Below are 9,920 nucleotides of genomic sequence, written 5' to 3'. Positions count from 1 at the left end.
ACCCTCCCCTTAAAAAAAATTAGAATTACTTTTACAATTAAAAAAAAAAAAATCTTACCCTATCCTCACACCCTGCCTGTCCCCCATCCCACCCCTCAACAAAAAAAAATTAAAAGAAATTTTTTGGGGTGGATGAGTAGTGAGGTATAGAGTTGGGGTAATGGGTAGGGTGGGCTAGGGTAATTAAAAAATGAGAAAATTTTCAAAATGTCAATATTTTAGCATTTAATGGAACCTCTTATCAATATTTTCAATATTTATTAAAAATGTCAATATTTTAGTTTGTTATTCTTCTGATTTATTGTTTTTTATTTGTTTGATTTGAAAGAATACAATTATTTAATAACAAAAAGGAGAAAATCATGGAGAGAATGTTTTCTTAAAAAAATAACATATCACTTAAAATTCTCATCAGTTACAATTTCTAAAGTAATTGATTGTGTTTATTCCAATATATATGTATGAAATGTGCATTTGTATTCATTATGGTTTTCATGTTTGGGTTTGTATAATGGCATTTGTATTTCTTTATTAGTTTGCATTCATTCTAATAGGTATATCAAATGGATTTGTAGTTATTTAAGAAGCATATTTGTATCCATATACTTATGTAAACTCATGTTCATTTAGAAAGGATACAACATTGGTTTGTATATTTTTCAAAAACGTATATTATTCTTAAATTTCCAATAATATTTGTATTTCAGTCATCAAAACATACAAATTTACAATCATAGTAACTAGAGGTGTACATGACCGGATTGGTTCGGGTTTTTCAAATATCAAACCAAACCATTTGTGTAAAAAATTTAAATTTATAAACCAAACCAAACTAATAAAATTTGAATTTTTCGGGTTTTTCAACCTCGGGTTGGTTCGGGTTTTTCAAATACCAAACCAAACCATTGTGTCGAATTTTAAATTTATAAATCAAACCAAAATAATTAACCTCAGATTTTTTCATTTTTTCAGTAAAGTTTGCATACAAACATATAATTAACTTGTGCTCCAAATATTTCTTTAGTCCAACCAAAATACAATTATCTAAGGTGTTTCTTAAGAAAAATAACATAAAATATGAGATGAGTGATGACACTAAAATATTCAATAAAAAATAATAATGAAATCATCATATAAAATAAATATTGCAAAGTCATAATGAAAATGATCATAATTTAAAAGTACTAAATCATGCTAAAATAAGTTTAATAAGTATTAGTTACATTATTAAATATTTAAGGAAAATTAAAATTAGATTATGTATTTTAATTGTCTAAACCAATGTAAAACTAAAGAACAAATAATTAACTAGAATAATTATTTCCTTTAATTTTATTAGCTAAAATGTTATTCAATTCAGTCTTGCACATTTAGTTGTGTATCTCAATTTTAGATCTCTAGCTTGTTTTAATCTAATTTTATATTAGAGATTGTGCAGAGAAATAGTGCAAGCAAGCAATGGTGATCACAAAATTGCTCTTATAAGGTATATTCTATATTGTTAGAGGTTAATATTGTCTAAAGTGAAATAATTGAGCACTATGTTCCATGTATTAATTGTTCTAATACGGTATAAAATAACTGTCAAAGCTCAAGAGTCTCATTTTTTTCAAGTTGTTCTCTCTCACCTATAAACTGATAAGCGTGCAAAAAATATTTCATATCATCTTTATCTCTCACTTAGTCATCTTGAATTTTCCTGCAAGTTCAAATTCAAATATTTCCCAAAGTTCATCAACTGATGTTTGTGATGTTATTCCTCTTTAAATTGCTCTTAACCTAGTACATATTTAATTATCATTTGAAGAGGAAATCTAGTTCCTCATTTTCAGTTTCTGAGAAATAACCAACTCCTAAAACGTCAAGAATATGCCACTCTTAAAAAAAGGTCTTAGAGCTAGCATGAAAAAATAAAGAACTTGATCTCCCTTGTAATTTTTGAGGATACTCAATTTCAATTCAACCATGGACTTCAAACAATTAAAAAAAGAGAAAAAAATATTTATAATAGATGAATAATGCTGATTTACGTACTTCATAAGGAAAATTTATACTAAAATACAAATTGAAGTAATGTCTTCGCTGATAAGATTGTTGAACTAGAGGTTACCTATGCAGCCTGCGGGGAAAAATGTCTTTCAGACTATAACTGAAGCTCTACAGATTGATCTCGATAACGAAAGGGAGAAAATATTGAAATCATTCGTCGGTTGATATAACTATTGCCACCTTCTCTTCACTTTCTAATCTTGATGCCTCTGACTTTATTCTACTCCTGTCCAGTGTTTTTTTTTATTAGTGCTCAATTGTTTTTGCTTCATTTAGTATGACTTCGATCTTATATAGAACATTATCTGGCAGTTTAATGGAATGATAATCATTGCTTTAATGAATCATGTTCTTACTCTCTATAATATATTAGTATGTTGCATGAAGTCGTTATCTGATTGTCTTGGTGATAGCCCTAGTGTCCATGAATAGTTTAACCAATCAGATAGTATATTATAGGATTGACACAACTTTTTAATGATGCCAAATGGGAGAAGATAGGAGTTGTGCAGTGTTTGTAACTCATTGACTAACTTGTTTCATTCTAGTATTTCATACTTCAGTCCCTACACAAGTAAATTTGTTTGAATGCACAAAGACAAGAGGTTTGTCATCATCAAAAAAGGGATTTGTTGGGATTTATGATGTTTTGATGATTGACAAATAAAGATAAAACACATTAGTCAACATGGTTCAAAGGTACATTGTCACGAACAATTAAATTTTGAGCAATCTTTTAAAATGAATAAAGACAAGTGTATAGAAATCAAGGAATGAATAATGTTAATTTCGTGATAAATCTCAATGAAATAAACATTGGGTGAATTGAAGAAAAAGAATCAATGAGTTCGATTTGAAGAAGGAATCTAGAGAGGCAAGGAGTTTGAATTGAAGAATTAAGTAGAACTCTTCAAGTGACTGTTGAATTGAAAAGTTGGAGTTCAACTATAACACAAAAGAATAAAGAAGTTTGATTCGAAGAAGGAGTCCAAACGACAGGAGGAGTCCAACTCAAAAAAAAATTCAAAAAAAAAGAAGAAGAAGAAGTTGCGTAATAGAAGAACTAGTATTCAAGAAGCCCAAGTAAAGTACAACTCAGCAAGTAGAAGACTATAAATATAAGAGAAGATTCTCTAGAGACGCAAGCTCTCACAGATGAAAAATTGACTTCGCAAGTGCTACCAATAGCTGAAGAAACAATTCAAGAACCATGTCCTATTATAGAGTTTATGCAGTAGGAGTTCTTCTTTGTCATTGAGTCTTAATGTAATATTAGTTTAGTGAGTTATAAACTGAATTAAGAGTGTTGCCTTCAAGTTGGGATAACTCGAAGAGTTGTGAACACATACCTTGGGAGGTTTGTGTTAAACTTAAGAAATTAGAGTTAGTACGTTTCTAGGATTGCAAGAGTTGTAATTTGAATCCATAACTTGAAGTTTAGGAATTAGAGTTAGTTCCTTAGGTTATAGAGTTTGTAATCTTAAACTGTTGAGACTTGTTGATTTAGTGAAGTTGGAGCTAAATCCTATAGAACTACATGTCATTTTTTTACACCTTTTAAGTCGGGTGTTTTCCATGTAAAATTACTGTGTCTTTTACTTTATGCTCTTACTACTTTGATGAAACACGTTAGAGAACTTGTTTCAATCATAGGCAAATCTAGAGTAAATCACTAGATCGTTCAAAATATCAGATTCCACATAATAGACATTCACTATAACACAAATATATTTATAACAATTACAATAAATTAAAGAAAAGCAGGTCAGGGTACCATAATAAACAAAGAGGGAGGTTAGTATTGTTACATAGCAAAACCTATGAGAGGGGTACATTTATAGCCTAAAATATGTTGCACATGAATTTGTGGTTTCTTTGTAAAACTAGCTAGATATTTTATTTACATATTTTCTAAAATTGATATATATTGTGTCACGCCCTGAGCTTACACCCTAGGCGGGACTGGCACTCGAGAACCATTGCTGACCCCAAGAGAACCCTTGGCCTGGCTTACTTACTCAGTGGAAGACTTAGACATAAGAAAATGCTTTTAAAAGTAATTAATTGAACTGCTCAATAAATCAAGATAACATTCATTGTCCAAAAGTGGCAACTCAAGTCTCAACAATTAAAATAGGAAATAGGAAACTCAAGAACTAATATCTGACTGTCTATCTATGAAGCCTCTAAACAACTGAGATGGATGTCGGGACAAGACCCCCAATCATCCTAACAAATGAAATACTAAAAAAACAAATGACAACAAAGAAGCCCTCCAAAAGCAAGGAGGCTCACCAATTGACTTTGAATACTCAACTGGATCAACGAGGCGCTGGATGATGATCCTGGTTACCTGTGTCTGCATCATAATAAGATGCAGGCAAATGGAATCAGTACATTGAATATACGAGTATGCGAGGGGAATTCTAAAACAAGACATAAGCTTAAAAGGAACTGAAGAACTTACCTGGCTCAACTCAACTCAACATAACTGAACTCATTTCAATATAAAGTAGTTTAAAACAAGTGCAATATAAAGAAAGTTGTTTAAAACATGATGTCAACTTTGTGTGTATGCAAAGATACATATAACTATGAAATGTATGTAAAAATCAATAAACTGTGTATATAAGAATACAATTACTTCTATGGGAGTTTCTCTAACCGACAACCATCACGTAAGAGTTATTGTCATGATAAATAGTTTTGCCTCACGCTGCCTGGGCTGTCCTATACCTTGCCGAGGGTATAGAACCTGAACTACTAATTGGATTCACTAGTCTATGCTAAAAATCACTAAAGGAATCATCTAAAAAGTATGACCCTTCTCTACCCATGATGGCTACATGGTTTATGGGGGCTGTGAGTTGTCTGAACTCTCACCCATATCGATGCTCAATACTACTCACAAAATATGATACTAGCTCTTATGTTTAAAAACATACTTCTTTCTGTGATTTAAGATAATTGACTTAAAAACATAGCTCAAAGGCTATCTTGGAAATCAAAGTTTCCTCTCTTGCTTCATTTAGAAAGCGATTACTCTTTTCTGAAAACTAGCTCAAAGGCTCTTTGGAAATCTCAGTTTCCGTTCTTATTGAAATGTGAAAACATTTTAAACTCTTTGGGAATGCATAGTCCCCATATACTTCTTTGAAGAAATGAACTTCAAATCTTTACTCAACTTGATCTTTAAGTCTTAAAAAAAAGTAAAACGTATTTGCGAAAGACTTCTTGAAAAGACTCTAAAAACTTCCTAGACTTGGGTCTTAACTTTCCGTGAATTTGAATTTATGAATTCAAGGTTAGGATTCATGTTTCTGGATGATTTATAGATGTTTAGAAGTCATTTAGAGTAGTTAGAATCAATGGAAAGTGTTAGTACACTTTAGTAGGACTTAAATAGGCTAAACGACGAAAACTGGTGAAAAACGATAATTTGGGTGCATCCCGGGTGCGCCGCGCCAGTCCCAACTTACTGGGGCTCTAATATGGTGCACTGCTGGTGTGCCATGCCAGCCCCTCGGGCTCTACAGGGGCACATCGCGCCAGCCCCTTCCCAGGCAAACCCGATGAATTTTTCAACTCGTTTTCGGATCCTAAATCACTTTTAATCGATTCTTTTTCTCAATACCTTCTTAGATTCAGATACCCAAAACATGTACACTAGAATCTAACTCGAAACAACTCTTAACATCGCTAAAACGTCTCAAGAAAACCCATCAATCACATGTAAGTTCAAGAATGAAAACAATTCAAGAACACAACTCAAGAACATCAAATTCTAACTCTTTTAGGACGAAAATCGTTGAATTAAACATGTTTGGCGTGTGGGTGAATGGAACCAATGCTATGTGATCTCACATACCTCGTAGGGATTACTCCTTGACGAATTCCACAAGCGATCCCTTACGAATACGTCGAAACTAGAACTTTCTTCTCCTTTTTCCTTTTTTCTATTTTCTCCAAGCCCTAGAGTAGATTTCCAATTTTTCTAAACTGCCAAAATTCAGTTTTGACCCTTAATTAATTCATTATAATGAATTAAATAAATTGGGTAAGGAAAAGACCAAACTACCCTTTAAATATCCAGATTGGACATTTCTTTATTTGAACAACCCAACTTCCAATAAGTATAACTCACTCATACGAACTCAGAATCATGCAAACTTGGCGGCGTTGGAAAGATTATTCCAAGATATTTCCTACAATATCTGGAAACATACCTAAATCATTATGAGCTAGAAGTTATGGTCGTTTGAAGTTGACCAAAAATCCAACTTAACAAACTTAGCAAATTTTCCAGATTTTAAATTATTTCCAAAAATGACTATTTCCACTTTTTAATTCCTTTCTAGTTACGGGGTGTTACAATATCTCCCCCTTGGGAACATTCGTCCTCGAATGAGCTTACTTTTAGTAGGCTAAGAGTGTAACATCTAACATACAGTTCAAACACCCAACAAGCAATGCAAATACAACATGCAATCTCATAATTTAATGAGTACTAAGAAAAGAATTAGTACCTTGGTCTAGAATTTCTACGGTTTCAAAGAGATGTGGATATCTTTTCTTCATATCTTTCTCAGCTTCCCAAGTAGCTTCCTCAACAAATTGGTTCCTCTAAAGGACATTGATTGATGCAACTTCCTTAGTCCTCAACTTGTGAACTTGGTGATCTAAAATCTGAACCGGAATCTCTTCATAAGATAAGCTATCCTTGATCCCAATATCTTCAGTTGGTATGATCAATGAAGGATCGCCCATGCAATTCTTCAACATGGAAATGTGAAAGATCGGATGAACCGCGGCTAACTCTTGGGGTAGCTCCAAATCATAAGCTATATTACCTACCCTTTTCAATATTCTATAAGGACCAATATACCGAGGACTAAGCCTCCCCTTCTTACCAAATATCATAACACCCTTCATGGGTGAAACTTTAAGATATACCCAATCATCTACTTCAAACTCTAACTCCCTTCTCCTAACATCAGTGTAGGATTTCTGACAACACTGCACTATTTTTTAACCTTTCTTGAATCACTTTCACCTTCTCCATAGCTTGATGAACTAAATCTGGTCCTAAAAACCCTGCTTCACCAACTTCAAACCATCCAATAGGAGATCTGCATCTTCTCCCATAAAGAGCTTCATAAGGAGCCATCTGGATGCTAGAGTGGTAACTATTATTGTAAGCTAACTCAATGAGAGGTAGGTGATTATCCCATTTCCCCTTGAAATCAATCACACATGCCCTCAACATATCTTCTAAAGTCTGAATAGTGCGCACTGCTTGACCATCCGTCTAAGGATGAAAAGCAGTACTCAAGTTCACATTTGAACCCAAACCTTTCTGAAAAGATTTCCAGAATTGTGCAGTCAATTGGGTGCCTCTATCTGAAATAATCGAAACTGGCACCCCATGCAGTCTAACTACCTCTTGAATATACAATTTATCATAATTTTCTGCTGAATGGGTAGTCTTTACCGGCAAAAAGTGGGCTGATTTTGTCATTCTATCAATAATCACCCAAATAGAATCATGTTGCCTGTAAGACCTTGGTAGACCGTGATGAAGTCTATATTGATCATCTCCCACTTCCATTCCAAAAGTTCTAAATTTTGAGCCATACCACCGGGCCTTTGGTGCTTTACTTTAACTTGTTGGCAATTCGGACACTTAGCAACAAACTCTGCAATACCCTTCTTCATACTACTCCACCAATAGACCTCTCTCAAATCGCGATACATCTTCGTGGAACCCGGATGAATGGAATATCTGGAGCTATGAGCTTCCTCCATGATCCTCTCTTGGAGTCCATCCACCATTGGAAAACACTATCTACCTTGATATCTCAATGCACCATCTCTCCCTTGTTCAAAAGCTAATATTTTTTGCTTATGAACATTTGCCTTCAATTCAAGCAAAATGGGATCTTGGTCTTGCTTCTCTTTTACTTTTGACACTAATGATGATTCAACCCCATTCATCACCACTACTCCTCCTTCTGTGGAATCCATTTGTCAAACTCCCTAGCGTGCAAGTCTATGCACATCTTTCGCTAACTCTCTCTTTTATTCCTCAACATACACGGTACTACCCATAGACAACCTGCTTAAGGCATCAGCAACAACATTAGCGTTACCTGGGTGATAAAGAATACTCATGTCTAATCCTTGAGTAATTCTAACCACCTCTTTTGTCTGAGATTAAGCTCTTTCTGAGTAAACACATAATGAAGACTCTTATAATCGGTGAACACATCCACATGCACACTATAAAGATAATGGCGCCATATTTTCAAAGAAAATACTACGACAACCAACTCTAAATCATGGGTTGAGTAGTACTTCTCATGAACTTTCAACCGTCTAGAGGCATAAGCTATAACTTTGCCATTCTGAATTAACACACAACCCAAACCAATATCTAGACTCATCACAACAAACCACAAAGCCTTGCGTACCTTCTGGTAAGGTCAATACTGGGGCAGCAGTCAACCTCTTTTTCAATTCCTTAAAGTTTTTCTCATAAACTTCAGACCATTGAAACTTCACTGTCTTCTGAGTCAACTTGGTCAAAGGAGATGAAATAGACGAGAACCCCTCTACGAACATTCTATAATAGCCAGCCAAGCCCAAGAAACTTCTAATATCAGTTGGAGATGTGGGTCTAGGCCAATTCTGCACTTCCTCAATTTTCTGAGTATCAACTTTAAGTCCCTCTCCCGACACAATGTGGCCTAAGAATGCCACAGACTCAAGCCAAAACTCGCATTTGTTCCTTGGTGCAGGTGCACTAGCAAATGATGGAGAAGGTCCTTTCTGCTTATGTTGGAAAGAAGACCGGTTCACATTACTCTTTTACTGCCCAGATTCATTTCCTGATGCCTTAGCCCTCTTAATCTTAAACCCTTTTCTATCCAATAGCTTGTCCTTCTCAACTAGTTGCACATGGATCATCAGCCTTGCTATGCCCATGTCACCTATTAGCATGACTGCCTTACTTTTCTGATCTGATAGACGAGGTAACCCAATAACGAATAAAATCATCCTGCTCCTCATGTCGACAACCATCTCTTTGCGTCTCTTAGCTCATGGGAAAGAAAAGCCTCATGAAAGCACTCTCAAAATGGTCCAACTCATAATCAGTTACGCGTAAGCACCAGTTAGAAAGAGACTTTATAGAGATACACTCTATCGCACGAAGTGAGTATCGATAAAGTGAAAGAATTTCTAAATGTTGCAGCCTCTTATTTATAGATGTGGCGCGCTTCACACCGATAACTAGGACTCAACAGACACAGCTTCATAGACTCCCTAGGACTCTTGAACTCTATACTCTAATACCAAGTTTGTCACGCCCCGAGCCTACATCCTAGGCTGGACTAGCACTCGAGAACCATTGTTGGCCCATGCGAACCCTTGGCATGGCTTACTTACTCAACGGAAGACTTAGACATAAGAAAATGCTTTTAAAAGTAAATTGAACTGCTCAATAAACACTTGGAATGTATCAAGATAACATTTACTGGCCAAAAGTGGCAACTCAAGTTTCAACAATTAAAACAGGAAATAGGAAACTCAAGAACTAACATCTGACTATCTATCTATGAAGCCTCTAAACAATTGAGATGGATGTCGGGACAAGACCCCCGATCATCCTAACAAATGAAATACTAAAAAAAAAATGATAACAAAGGAGCCCTCCGGAAAGCAAAGAGGCTCACCAACTGACTCTGAATGATCAACTGGATCAACAAGGCGCTAGTTGATGATCCTGGTTACCTATGTCTGCATCATAATAAAATGCTTGCTAAATGGCATCAGTACATTAAATGTACGAGTATACGAGGGAAATTCTAAAG

This window comes from Solanum tuberosum, unplaced genomic scaffold (genome assembly GCF_000226075.1).
Source record: "Solanum tuberosum cultivar DM 1-3 516 R44 unplaced genomic scaffold, SolTub_3.0 scf00151, whole genome shotgun sequence".
Taxonomy (NCBI): Eukaryota; Viridiplantae; Streptophyta; class Magnoliopsida; order Solanales; family Solanaceae; genus Solanum; species Solanum tuberosum.
Note: the sequence above shows the minus strand (reverse complement) of the source record.